The 15,444-nt window shown below is 42.6% G+C and overlaps 1 protein-coding gene across 2 annotated transcripts in view; it reads right to left on the bottom strand.

The window, feature by feature from the left end:
• Window positions 1-13,453, bottom strand: part of LOC126248185 (transcription factor CP2) — a 916,521-nt gene extending 903,068 nt beyond the window's left edge. For both annotated transcript variants that reach the window (XM_049948961.1, XM_049948963.1), the window contains exon 1: window positions 13,208-13,453. The gene's annotated coding sequence lies outside the window, so the exon portion shown is untranslated. The remainder of the gene's footprint in view (window positions 1-13,207) is intronic.
• Between the last annotated feature and the right edge of the window lie 1,991 nt (window positions 13,454-15,444).

Here is a 15,444-nt window from a genome sequence, read left to right as displayed (position 1 = left end):
GGAGCCTGCTGGAAGAGTTGGTGTGGGAGCCACCACGATATCTTTCTTCTTGATAGGCTTCTTCTTTCTGCCCTCTCACTTCTCTTTTGGCTTCTTTGGCTGGGAGGGCTGCTTGTCTCAGGAACTGATGAAGATCGTGAAGCTCTACAACCAGCAACTTGTGGCTCCTTCAGCCATTGGCTGGCATTTAGCTACACAGCAGCAGAAGCATAGGAAGGCAGTGTCCCGAGGGGCCCCTTCCTTGCAAGAGGAGCTGGAGGAGACTGTTGCTTCTCCAGCCGAGGGTGGGGACCAATGTCTGCAATTGCTAGGGGGGGGGGGGGGAGGGTGTTGCTCCTGAAGTAGATGTTAGGGGTGCAACGGGTGGAGGAGTGCCCCCAACCATCAAGGAGGCAGGCATAGTCTGGCGGCCTAAAGGCACACTTTAAGAGTTATGGCTGATGATGATGCTATTTTCATAAAAGGTGATGGCATTGTAGCTGTAGCATGACATCATGTGTACAGGGTTAAGACAGTCGTACTTCTATTTTAGCCTCTGTGTAGGTCAGCCAGTCCAGGGTCTTATATTCCTCTCTTTCAGATCAATGGTACAGTCTGGCGAACAGCGGGAATGGTGACCTTTACAGTGCACACAAATGGGAAGAGGGGCACAAGGACGTCCACATTACCAACACGTGGGGATGACATAACATCGAGAGCACATGTGCCCAAATTTCCATCATTTGAACCACCACATAGCGGCAGGAACATAGAGTTCAGGCAATGTATCACCCTCAAAGGCCAAGATGAAGGCACCAGTAGAAACCCTGTTGTCCTTAGGCCCCCTGTACTACACACGCCTGACAAAGTGGACGTCTCATTGATGTAGGTTAGTGTGCAACTCATCATCAGACTGCAGGAGGAGATCTCTATGGAATATAATGATTTAGACCATGTTCAAGCTCTTATGGGGAGACATCACACAGCATGTCACAGGTGAACAATGCCCGTGGCTTTGGGGGGGAGGCTGTTTTTATCAGGACTGACACATTTCTCACTTTGGACATGCCTGCCACTTTCTCGAACTTGTCCTCTATGTGTTTTACGAAAAACAGAGGCTTTGTCATTGAAAAGGATTCCTCATCATACCTGGCACCAACTGAATATTGCGGAGAGTATGTCTCACCTTGATTCTTAGCCCTGCATTCCTTCCATGGGGTAGCCAGGGAGGGGAACGATTTGGGGTCATATCTGTCAACATTAAACTGGCCTTTTCCACTCTTGGAGACTGCTGGGGTCGTATGACTGTATGACCACCACTCCAATCAGGGGCTATCTCCACGGGCGCCAACCAGCCACAGCAAAGGCCTCCTGGGATGATGGCCATTTCTGGAAGTCCTGATGCTCCAGGAAGACTGGATCTATTCCTTGGCATACACTGGGAACTTCGCATCTCAGGCATCAGCTGTATGATTCCTGTTGTCGGGGGGCTACAAAGAAGAGGGTACATGGCGAGCCCTCCGTGATGGGCAGGCTACCGTGCTGGATATTGGGTGCAAAAAGTGCCATCATTATCATGGGTGCAGAAGAGGACAGTGGGCAATGGATGTAAATGATGCACCTCGAATGGAGTCCTCGCCCAAATAGCTGGATTACAGGCAGGGTTGCAGAGCCATGATAATAATAGGTGCAGAAGGTCTCAGCGCATGATGGATATATGATGCACCATGTAAGGCGTCCTTCCTCAAATGGACTGCACAAATATAGAATTTCGAAAGGCGGAGGTCAAACCTTAAAAGGGGGTCATAAGACTTAAAGCCGAAAAGTAGCAGACTCCTTTCAGTCACCTCTTATGACAGGCAAGAATACTATGGGCCTATTCTAACCCCCAAACACAAAGGGGGAAGTCCACATTTCCTGAGGCTAGTCAAATCCAGGGGAATTCTCCAGGGTGCAGTGCAGTTTCAGTTATTGTGCAAGAATTTTGTTGTCAGTAGCGTTTCTGTTCATCGATGACACTGAATTAATTTTCAGCAAAAGTCCTGGCTTTGATAAGAGTAGGATGCCTTGGTCTTCATCTTTTCTGCTCCATAGGGAATACACAATTCAATATTGGAGGGTTGGGGTTATCAACAATCTTCTGATATTCACATAGTAGCACACTCTTCTGTACGATATCAGGAAGTGGAATGTGACTCAAGATAGGTAACCAGTATATGGGAGTAGATTGTACTGATCTACTAGTGATATGCATGGATTCGTTAAGTAGTACGTCTATCTCCTTCACATATGAACTATCAATGAACTGCTGGGAAGAGGTTAAAGAAGAGCAGAAGATTCAGAATTTGGAGGAGACTTTGATGCAATGATGTAGTGCGTACTGTTTCTACAGTTTCAAACACTACTAATACAGTAACCGATGGTAGTCTGGGTAACACAGAGACAAATGGACCAGTGGGTGAGACGTATAGTACTGATACAGTAGGTTTGCCTGTGTTTGAAGAAGCATTTTACGGAAGTCGTGAAACACACTGATACTGTAGCGGCAGCAAATGTGGAATGGATTTATGTGCATGGTCTAAAGTTGGTTGTGAACCCCAGTCTTTTGGGAAATGTCACTTTCCACATGGTATGTCTTTATTACCTGAAGTTAACGTTGCTAATCTCCTTCAGATTCTTCAAACTTTTCAGCACAGATTTTCTGCTCCTCATTCACTGATGTTTAGCACCCCAAAACTCATAGTGAACTTCGAAATTCATAATAAATTGAGCACTTTTATTGATTAGTAGTCCTAAAGAACACATATGGATATGTACTTCATTGTTATGCTGGATAACACATTTTGTCACTTAAAGAAGCAGTCACAGTGTCCCCTATGATTACGGCTATCGTTTTCAAAAGCAGCATTAATTACATAACGCACACCTTACGCTGCCAGCTGCTAGTCGCCAACAATGGAGCAACTACAAGGAGTATAACTTTGCTTCCGCCGTTTTTTCCTCGACATTTGAGGCTTTAATGAAACAAATTGGATACACATCTATCATTCAAAGTATTTTCCATCGCTGGCCACTAGGGCAGTGTACGGATCCCACGTCGGAAAAATTGGTCATCTTTTGAAGCGATCCAGGAATCGATCCAATTTGTGACTTCTTCATGAGATCGGAAGTGTTGGTCAGCCAGACCATGCGCCATTGATCTAAACAGGTGATAATCAGAGGGAGCAATGTCTGGAGAATACGGCGGGTGGGGTAGGACTTCCCATTTTAACGTTTCCAAGTACGTTTTGACCTCTTCTGCAACGTGCGGTAAAGCGTTGTCGTGCTGCAAAATCACTTTATCGGGCCTCGCGCTGTATTCCAGCCGTTTGTCTTTTAATGCTCTGCTCAAACGCATTAATTGCGTTCGATAACGAGCACCTTTGATTGTTTCACTTGGTTTTAACACCTCATAGTACACGACGCCGAGCTGGTCCCACCAAATGCAGAGTATGATCTTGGAGCCGTGAATATTCGGTTTGGCCGTCGACATGGCAGCATGGCCGGGATATCCCCATGATTTTTTGCGTTTAGGGTTATTGCAATGAACCCATTTTTCGTCCCCGGTCACAATGCGATGCAGAAATCCCTTCCGTTTTAGCCTTTTAATCAACTGTTCACAAACACACAAACACCGTTCAACGTCTCTTGGTTTCAGCTCACACGGGACACAAATTCTTTCTTTCTTAATCATGCCCACAGCCTTGAGACGTTTTGAAATGGCTTGCTGTGTCACTCCCACTAATCGTGCCAATTCATCTTGAGTGTGACGCGAGTCTTCACTCAGCAATGTCTCCAATTCTGCATCTTCGAAAACATTCTCTCTTCCACCACTATGCCGGTCTACGACATTAAAATCACCGTTCTTGGCGCGCTGAAACCACTCACGACACGTTCTTTCACTAATAACGTCCTTACCATACGTACTTGAGAGCATTCGATGACACTCAGCCGCTGTTTTGTTCATATTCAAGCAAAACAGTAACACCTCCCGCAAATGACGAGAATTAGGCTCGTAAAATGACATTTTCAATCAAGAACGACTTTATGATGCAGACACAAATCGACTAATGTTTGAAAGAGGTTATGTTGACCGAGATCCAAGCGAACTGCCTGACGTGTGCCATCTGTTTCTTTCGACCGCTACTTACCGTTGTCGTCACCTATCGGCAAACAGCGGAAGCAAAGTTGTACACCTTTTAGCTTAAACGAACAGCGAGTAGCAGCCTCTATGTATTTTTTAAAAAGTGGCTTTCGGCTGTGCACCCATTCAGCCAGCGTGTTTTATAATAATGTACTAATATCAGTGATCAAGATCGTTACATCTACATGGTTACTCTGCAATTCACACTTAAGTGCCTGGCAGAGGGTTCATCGAACCATTTTCATACTACTTCTCTACCATTCCACTCTCGAATGGCGCGTGGGAAAAAGGAACACCTCAGTCTTTCCGTTCGAGCTCTGATTTCTCTTATTTTATTATGATGATCATTTCTCCCTATGTAGGTGGGTGTCAAAAATGGTTCAAATGGCTCTGAGAACTATGCGACTTAACTTCTAAGGTCATCAGTCGCCTAGAACTTAGAACTAATTAAACCTAACTAACCTAAGGACATGACACACATCCATGCCCGAGGCAGGATTCGAACCTCCGACCGTAGCAGTCGCCCGGTTCCAGACTGTAGCGCCTAGAACCGCAAGACCACTCCGGCCGGCAGGTGGGTGTCAACAAAATATTTACGCATTCGGACGAGAAAGTTGGTGATTGAAATTTCCTAAATACACTCCTGGAAATGGAAAAAAGAACACATTGACACCGGTGTGTCAGACCCACCATACTTGCTCCGGACACTGCGAGAGTGCTGTACAAGCAATGATCACACGCACGGCACAGCGGACACACCAGGAACCGCGGTGTTGGCCGTCGAATGGCGCTAGCTGCGCAGCATTTGTGCACCGCCGCCGTCAGTGTCAGCCAGTTTGCCGTGGCATACGGAGCTCCATCGCAGTCTTTAACACTGGTAGCATGCCGCGACAGCGTGGACGTGAACCGTATGTGCAGTTGACGGACTTTGAGCGAGGGCGTATAGTGGGCATGCGGGAGGCCGGGTGGACGTACGTGAGGTCTCCACAGTACATCGATGTTGTCGCCAGTGGTCGGCGGAAGGTGCACGTGCCCGTCGACCTGGGACCGGACCGCAGCGACGCACGGATGCACGCCAAGACCGTAGGATCCTACGCAGTGCCGTAGGGGACCGCACCGCCACTTCCCAGCAAATTAGGGACACTGTTGCTCCTGGGGTATCGGCGAGGACCATTCGCAACCGTCTCCATGAAGCTGGGCTACGGTCCCGCACACCGTTAGGCCGTCTTCCGCTCACGCTCCAACATCGTGCAGCCCGCCTCCAGTGGTGTCGCGACAGGCGTGAATGGAGGGACGAATGGAGACGTGTCGTCTTCAGCGATGAGAGTCGCTTCTGCCTTGGTGCCAATGATGGTCGTATGCGTGTTTGGCGCCGTGAAGGTGAGCGCCACAATCAGGACTGCATACGACCGAGGCACACAGGGCCAACACCCGGCATCATGGTGTGGGGAGCGATCTCCTACACTGGCCGTACACCACTGGTGATCGTCGAGGGGACACTGAATAGTGCACGGTACATCCAAACCGTCATCGAACCCATCGTTCTACCATTCCTAGACCGGCAAGGGAACTTGCTGTTCCAACAGGACAATGCACGTCCGCATGTATCCCGTGCCGCCCAACGTGCTCTAGAAGGTGTAAGTCAACTACCCTGGCCAGCAAGATCTCCGGATCTGTCCCCCATTGAGCATGTTTGGGACTGGATGAAGCGTCGTCTCACGCGGTCTCCACGTCCAGCACGAACGCTGGTCCAACTGAGGCGCCAGGTGGAAATGGCATGGCAAGCCGTTCCACAGGACTACATCCAGCATCTCTACGATCGTCTCCATGGGAGAATAGCAGCCTGCATTGCTGCGAAAGGTGGATATACACTGTACTAGTGCCGACATTGTGCATGCTCTGTTGCCTGTGTCTATGTGCCTGTGGTTCTGTCAGTGTGATCATGTGATGTATCTGACCCCAGGAATGTGTCAATAAAGTTTCCCCTTCCTGGGACAATGAATTCACGGTGTTCTTATTTCAATTTCCAGGAGTGTAGATCTCGCTGCAAACAAAACCGAATTTGTTTCAGTGACTGCCACCCCAGCTAGCGATTCATATCAGTGACACTCTCACCCCTGTTGCGCGATAACACGAAACGAGCTGCCCGTCTTTGCACTTTTTCGATGTCCTCCGTCAATCCTACCTCGTAAGGATCCCATACCGCGCAGCAATATTCCAGCAGAGGATGGACAAGTGTAATATAGGCTGTCTCTTTAGTGGGTTCGTCGCATCTTCTAACAAGGGAACCTCCCCATCGCACCCCCCTCAGATTTAGTTATAAGTTGGCACAGTGGATAGGCCTTGAAAAACAGAACACAGATCAATCGAGAAAACAGGAAGAAGTTGTGTGGAACTATGAAAAAATAAGCAAAATATACAAACTGAGTAGTCCATGAGCAAGATAGGCAACATCAAGGGCAGTGTCAACTCAGCAGCGCCGTAGTCCCGTGGTTGCGTGAGCAGCTGCGGAGCGAGAAATACTTGGTTCAAGTGTTCCCTCGAGTGAAATTTTTTTTTATTTTCAGTTTATGTCACAAACTCTTTTGTTTTCATCACTTTTTTGGGAGTGATTATCACATCCACAAGAAAACCTAAATAGGGCAAGGTAGAAGAATCTTTTTACCCATTCGCCAAGTGTACAAGTTAGATGGGTCGACAAAATATTCCTGTCATGTGACGCACATGCCGTCACCAGTGTCGTATAGAATATATCAGACGTGTTTTCCTGTGGAGGAATCGGTTGACCTATGACCTTGCGATCAAATGTTTTCGGTTCCCATTGGAGAGGCACGTCCTTTCGTCTACTAATCGCACGGTTTTGCGGTGCGGTCGCAAAACATAGACACTAAACTTATTACAGTGAACAGAGACATCAATGAACGAACGGACAGATCATAATTATGCGAAAATAAATTTTTCACTCCAGGGAAGACTTCAACCAAGGACCTCTCGCTCCACAGCTGCTCTCGCTAACCACGAGACCACGGCACTGCTAACCTCACGGCATCCTTGATGTTGCCTATCTTGCGCATGGACTACTCAGTTTGTATATTTTGCTTATTTTTACATAGTTCCACACAAGTTCTTCCTGTTTTCTCGATTGATCTGTGTTCAGTTTTTCAAGCCCTATCCACTGTGCCAACTTATAACTAAATCTGAGGGGGGTGCGTTGGGGAGGTTCCCTTGTAAGTGTTCTGCAGTCTTTGTTTCGCCTTCCCCACAATATCATCTATGTGGTCCTTCCAATGTAAGTTGCTCGTAATTGTAATTCCTAGATATTTAGTCGAACTGACAGCCCTTAGATTTGTGTATTTATAGTATACCCAAAGTTTATCATATATATATTCTCAGTGTATCAACATCAATCCTGTCTCTAAGGACACGTTCATATACAGTATTTGCACATTTTGAATCCACAGACATGCCCAAGGATGGACTTGAACTCACGAAGCTTGCTTCTGAGGTACCAACGCTTCCTAGAAACTATGAATCCCAGCCCGCTAGATATCGTCATGGAATTATCGTTGTCAGTGCTCTTTATTCTCTGTTAGTTACTCTTCGATTCTCGATGCTGGCATTTTAGTTGGCGATTAGGCAGTCTGAAGAGCGTGAATTAACGCGATTACAGTATTCCTTGTGTAGCAGAGTTAATAAACATAATAGCTTACATGAATAACTAATTCCAGGTTTGGTCAGAGAACCTGTCTTCTCGAGACCACTTATTGAGCAAAAAGAGAAGATGTAGCGTGGTTCATAGACTGTTGCAAGCCTCTTAATTTAATACTATTTTGCATCAGTGTCATTGCTCATTTATTGAAATAGTAACTTATTTGTCCCCACGAGGTTGTGTGGACGTCCTAACCATTCCACTCAGGGCAACCTGATACGATAAAGTTAATACACTCCCACAGAGATGACTAGGATCAAACAAATCATAATGCTCATCCATATTATCGAGATCTTTCTAATGGAAGTTTTAGTTTGATCTGTTTCGCCTCATTTCAAAGAGGTCATCAAGAGACTGATCTGAGCAGTCAAACAGTGCAGGTTACTTACTTCACCCCAGTGTTAAACCAAGTTCTCACACTGCAGCAATCACTGAAATTAAGGTGTTCCGTCATAATATGAAAGATAAATCCTCGCTTGAAAGAACGTTTTGTATGATTTGACTCCTTGAGCGACTGCTTCTATGATGAGACTGCTTGAGTAAAACGTAATTCAGTTTCTAATTATTAATACAGATAGAATAGAAATGTACTTAACACAACAGTTCATAGAAGGACGGACCCTCCATGGTATAGAGCCAGTGTAAAGAAGCTTCTACACAAGCAGTGGCTGCTGCACAACATGTATAAAACAAAACAGATTATGGATATGGAGATGCTAAACAAACCACGTTTGGCATTCAAAGGGGCAGTCCGTGAATCTTCAGTGACAACCACGGCAGAATGTTACTGTAAAACCGATTGCAACTTCCCCCTCCTACCACGTAAAAAAGATCGAAATTTAGTGTAGTACAGTAAAGGCAGAAATTATAAACTTCGTTTTCAAATATTGGTTTCAAAAGGATGAACCAGGAGTACTGTCCCAGCTTCTTTCTTGCACCACTGCAAACATGATGCAATACTAGTGTCAGTGGCGTTGAGAAACATCTGAAATCGCTAAAGCTGAACAAGCCTCCGTGGAATTTCTATCAGCTACTATAGGAAATTTGTAGCTTAAGTTAACGCTTCCCTCGAACATAATACACTGTAGATAGCTCAGACAAAAACTGTGCCCAGTGGATGGAAGAAAGCATGGGTCACAGCAGTAGGGCAGCAGAAGTGACCCGAAAAACTATTATCCGATACCACTTCGTCAATATGTGTAGAATCTTGGAAGTGTTCTGGATTCAAACTTCGTACTGGTGTCTTTAAGAGAATGATCTTCTTAGGGCCAGCTAACATGGATTCTGAGAACAACGACCATGAGGAACTCTATTTGTGCTCTTTTCACATGACATCCTGATGGCCATGGATTGAGGCAGACATGTGGATGCAGTATTTCTTGACTTCCGAGAAGCTTTCTACTAACCAACACAGAAACGTTTATTGCCTAAAGTATGGATGGAATTTGTGATTAGTTACGGATTAATGTGTAGGGAGGACTTAGGATGATATCTTGGATGGAATGTCATCAACACATGTAAAAGTAACTTCATGTGTGCTCCAGCGAAGTGTGTTATGATCCTTACTACTCATGTTGTGTAGTCATGATGTGGGATACAATATTAACAGCAACGTCAGACTTTTGCAGATGATGCAGTTGTCTATAACGAAATACTACCTTAAAAAACAGCCACACAAACATCCACACAGATCTTAATAAGACTTCAAAGTGGTGTAAAGATTGGCTACTTGCTTTAAATGTTGAAAAATGTACATTTATGCACTTTGTATAAATTAATATACTATAGTTGGAATCAGTCAACTCGTATAAATATCTGGGTGTAACAGTTTGTGGGCATATGAAATAGAATGATCACATAGGACTAACTGTAAGAAAAACAGACGACAGACTTCATTTCTTAGGTAGGATACCGGGAAAATGCAGTTTGCACAGCAGACTTCTTACAAATCATCCGTGTGGCCCACCCTAAAATATTGCTCAACTGTATGCAAGCCGTATCAAGTAGGACTAACATAGGATACTGGATGTATACAAAAAAATGGCAGCAGAAATGGTTGAAGTTTTGTTTTTTGTCGTAACAGAGTGCCATGGAAATTCTCAAAAAGCTGAAATGAGAGGTACTTGAGGGTAAACGTTAACTGTCTCACAAAAGCCAATTAACGAAGTTTCAAGAACCAGTATTAAGTGAGGAATCTAGGAATATACTACAGCTTCCTATGTATCGCTCCCGTATGCATCGCAAATAGAAGATTGCGCATAGGCATTAAAACAGTCAATCTTTCTGCACTACATATGTGAATGGTACAGGAAGAAACCTCAATATGTGAGCACTCCATATGTGAATGGTACAGGAAGAAACCTCAATATGTGAGACAATGGAAAGTGCCCTCTGCCGTACACTTCACTGTGGTTTGTAGAAAATGGATGTAGATGTAGAACCTCTGTGAAGGTCCAATCAAGTTATGAGATACATATGAGAAACGAATTCCAGTCTCCAGAATATTTCAGACATCCCTTCTAGTGATATCAAGTAGCAGTTTGGATTTCTAAATAGTATTTATATTGCGAATGATATTACACATGCAGTGAGAATAGACAAATTACATGGTACTGGTATATTCCATTACCTATTAAATGCAATGTACCGGGTAAATCACAACATCCCATTTGGTAATTTATAATATTACGAGGTCTCAGTAAATTCTGCAAAATGGTTCAAGTAATATCTAATGGTAAACAAAGTATGTCAATAGGGAAGAGTCCTGTATTAAGCTAACAACCTTCAGCCAAATGGGAATTAATTGTATGTGGTGTCCCACGAGGTTCCAATTCAGGACCTAATTTTTTTCTCATGTAAATTAAAGACTTTCCTAGAGTAACTTTATCATATACAAATGTTTCGTTAGCAGATGATACAAACATATTGGTACATAGTAAACTGAGCAAACTTCCAAAAAGAGATTTGAACAGAAATTTTTGGAGCATTAATTCTTAGAATCAGTACTAGGCGCTAGACTAATCTTCATAAAGGCCTAAATACCAACCGTTTTCAGTAACTTGCCAGCAAATATAAGTTTAACTATTAACAGAGACAAGTCTTACCGTTGTAATATGGCTGGCACGACGGTTATATAGTTTATGTTTTATACAATAACGCGCCACAACACCTAGAAGAATGGTAAGCATCCTAATAACGATTAGTTTAAGGGCACCCTAACGAGTTATTAGCAGCTAAATCCTTTTACTTCATTGAAGAATTTCATAGCAGGATCAAACGTGTGTAATGCCTGAATTAGATAGCGTTTCAGTTGTGTAATGCAATCTGTGTGAGAAAGGTTTGTAAACTGTTTTTGTATTGATGATGCTTGATTACAACAGCCAAAGAATTATCTTGTGCACTTTTGTATGTATACATTTAAATGTTTTTCGTAAGCTTTTCAATTAATGCCCAAACGAAAATAAATGTATGCAATCTGGCATTTTGCACATCCTTGAGGTCCAGTATTTGCAGAAGGAACATTAATAGATCAGTTCTTTTGCATGAATTTTCGTTTTTCTGTCACATACCACATCTTTGAGCATCTCATCACTATGAGCCTCTGGAATGAACAGTCTAACTAAGTTTGGTCATTACTCCTGGGTGTACTGGATTCCTTCCACCTTCCCAGAGAGTTTTGGATCGACATTTTACAGGACTACAGGTTTAGGTCTCCTTCAGGACATTGCCTGATGAGAGGAAGAGCAGGGAGTGGGGAGAAGGGTGCATCGGGGAGTATGAGCAGGACTGTTTCTGCTAACTGATCTTTCTTACATTTAATTATATGATGTCACGCTTTGTCAAGGCATTTTAAAAAGGGTAACAGAAGTATGGAAGTTTGATGATACAGAAAGGCTGACGATGTAATGTAGCTTCTCCCTCACATAATTCTGCGCTCTAGCCAGTTCTTTCGTCACATTTATCCCGGTGTAAAGTAATATCACTCAACAATTATGGCTTGTGTTTCTGTCATCTTTTCGAGTAGTAACTAGAGAGGATACTGTCATCTACCTGCAACAATAACAAACAACAATTAGAAACGTCTGTTTGCACCAGCATCTGTAGACTTCAACGAATACGTTAAAAATACTTACAGTCATTTGTATGTTCATGTTTGGTTTACTTTCACTAATTCTCAGTGAAATAAAACCAAATTTGTATTTCCTTTTTATGTTTGTATTTAGTGTAAGTTATCAGATTAGAGGTCAATGACGAGACGGTATTCCCTTCATGTAAATAATCAGGGAAGTTAAATCATTAACCCCATTTTCAATGTCTTCGTTAGCTTTTTTTACTTTATTTCGTAATAACTGTCTCAGACAGAGGAATGTGTAAGTACACATATCATGTGGTGATCCTTACAAGTTCAGTATCACCCCGTATGTGCAACAACACCTATTAGAGTACAATTATATCATGCCAAAACTTACCGCTCGATTGTTCCTGTTATCTCCATTGCGAGAAAAATGTGCGTCATGAAGGAACTCTTTTTCCATAACCACAAATTTGTTTGCCATTCACATCATTACAGATTCGTGATTTTTATGAACTTCCATCCGCCATCGTAATGTTCTTCAGCAACATAATTTTAAAAACAATTCATCTATAGGAAAAATTTGTGTACACGAACTTGGCGCGTCTTGTCCGCCAAAGATATTACATTGAAAGCTACAAGCACTGTTAAGTTTTGATTAGTAAACGCTGATAAAGGGTTTCTATGGGAACTGGGTGATTACTGGGAAATTGCGGGAGTTAATGACTGTACACTGTTCCACAAGCAACATCACTGAACGAAAAGGTATTTTAGTTGTACCACAGATAGTATGTAATTCGACAAGATGCACTAGGATATTTCACTGGTTTTTAATTGTATACAGATGTTCGCTGTTGGGGAAACATGACGTCTGATAAATTGTTCACTGGTTGGTACAAAATTTGTCCACAATGATTTCATGTATTCTAAGACAACATACTTGGCCAGAGCATAGAACGTACTATATCTCTTTTTTATTAAGATCTGTTGCTTTGAAAGCGTAACTACAGTACTGCCGGTGTATATAAAATGTAAAACGACGTTCACCTGCATTTCTCCTAAGGGGGACTATCAGTACTCCTTCAACGCTGTATTTATTTCGGCGTTTCTTTACAACTATGAAATCATAACTCTGTGAAACGAAGGGTACCAATTCAAAAGGACAACAGTTGTGCAAAGCACATTTCATTACAAAAGTTAGGATGGAATGTATTAAGACTTATTTCTCGTATATTGCAATGCAATTATGCACACTTTCACCTACCTTAGAGGACTACTGGTATAAGGAAGTGTGGCCCGTGAGCGTTGACGCGGTGAATCGTCCAAGTTTTCGTTGTTATTAACTGACACACGTCAACAACGTATCCGATATTTCTGTGTATTGAAGAAACACAGCGTCACGTCATTATCCAGCCCCAGATGGCTAACGCATCTGTCCCTCACGCTTGCAATAACGTGAGTACCGTACAGAGTTACACATGCAACATACGTACGTCAAGACAATACTGCACGCCGGAACTTCTCTGGTCGGCAGAAAAGCAAAGTGTCTGTTAAAAGGAGGTGCTATCGATATCACCGTTTGTTCTACAGAAGTTACATTTACGTACCTTGCCCAAAAAGGCTTGAATAAATGTATACATTGTTAAATGAAATTACAACATAAAGGTTCGAAATCTTGCGAAGTATGGCCATGGCAATATATAATGATAATGTTTTATTTATAAACTATCATATAATTAAAACAATTTATCGTGACACCAATACGCTGAAAAAACCCAAAACATATTTCTTGTTCTGTATTGTTGGAAACTCTAAATTTGCCATTTATTATCCAGTAACAGCGGTGCGAAGGTAACCTCCGTTATATTATCCATGGAGTCATGTGCGGAGCACTTGTTTTTCTATTTCCCAGTGTAGCTCTCAATTCACAAACGCTGTTCTAGATGCTTGACTGCTAGTACTTCTTTGTCCGTTCACGGAAAAATACGTTTTCTTTGACAGAGAGCAAGAAAACCACCAATCTGGAAATGATAGTGACTATTTATCGGTGTTTTCCGAGGGCGGTTATTTCAAATTCTCTGTCATACAAATACAGTGTATGGGTATGCGTCTTGATCAGTAGCAGTACGCAGAAAACATTTGAAATTGTCCCCAATTACGTTCGTAACGCCGATTAATCATCGTCGGCCTATACTTGTTGCCTTAAAAAAGTAGCAGGCGCCGACTACTCGAGTAAATGTTTTATATTCAATTTGGATTCTTGCTTTGTTTTTATGATCTTTTGTTGTTAATAATTAAAACGAAGCTTTTACGCTTCTGTGACAATATTCCACTTATTACACAGATTATATTGATACTCGCGTATTTGTGACTATAGTTCTGAAATTTACCACTGCACTCTTGTTAACATCCATGTAGGTTATAGTGTGGCATTGGACCCCCCCCCCCCCCCCCCGTCCCTTGAATTCGGGCTGCGGTGACAGATTGATCTTAACACAGCCTGAGGTATAGGTTTAGTTGAAAGATGACGATTTGGTTGTGAGATGGCGAAACAAATGAATGGGAAAGCTGAATAAAGGTTTTGGTAACAAATTGACCGGTAGTACAGCCCAAGGTTTACTTATTGCTACACATAGTGGCCAGTCTTTTTGTGAAACACTGCAGTGTCTCAGGCCGGAAGTTTAAGATAATTGTTAGTAGTCTGTGCCATACCTGTTACTTGCCCAATGACAGTAAAGAACAGTAGGCAGTATAACATGTTTCTTGTATGTGAGTGGTATCTGGTTTCTCCTCGACATTTAGCTTGCTTCTATTATCAACCTTGCATCACATCCTTCCTTTAGCTTGGAAATATGTTTCATTTCTGATATTTTAACATGCCAGGCCTTACATCTGCAAACCACTGTGAAGTGCAAGGCTAACACTCAGAATTATCTTGGATAAATCTTTTCCATTAGCTGTTTTGTGGATGCTTTCTTCAAAAGATATCTTTGTTGCTTTTTCTTTCAATATTTTACTCTCCATTTCCTTTTGACAGTTCTCTTAGCATACAACTAACACTAGTTTATGGTCACTATCTATTTCCGGACTTGGATAACCATTGCATAATTTTATCTGATTCCTGTGCCTCTGCTTCATTAGTATATAATCTAACCAAAACTGCATTTTATCTGGCACCTCTCACGTGTGCCTTCTTTTAAGAGAAACTTCAAATAATGTGTTTGTGTTGACTGTATTTTGATTGCAGAAATCAACCAAATTTTCACCTCTTCTATGTTTTTCCCCCAAGCCAAAGTTTCCTACTGTCTTATTTTCTGTATGGGATCCCGCTACTGCATTAAGAGTGCTCATTCTTACAATACTGTTATTTTTTAGTCAGTTTTACCACTTCTTCAATATCTTCACACACAGTCTCCACTTATTCCAACTCATGAGCCAGTGTTGAGAAATATATCAGAACGATTACCAAGTTCACAGATGTACTGTGTATCTTGACAATTA

The sequence above is a fragment of the Schistocerca nitens genome, chromosome 3, assembly GCF_023898315.1.
Source record: "Schistocerca nitens isolate TAMUIC-IGC-003100 chromosome 3, iqSchNite1.1, whole genome shotgun sequence".
Taxonomy (NCBI): Eukaryota; Metazoa; Arthropoda; class Insecta; order Orthoptera; family Acrididae; genus Schistocerca; species Schistocerca nitens.
The sequence above is the reverse complement of the archived record's forward strand: the minus strand, read 5'-3'. Positions and strand labels throughout refer to the sequence as shown.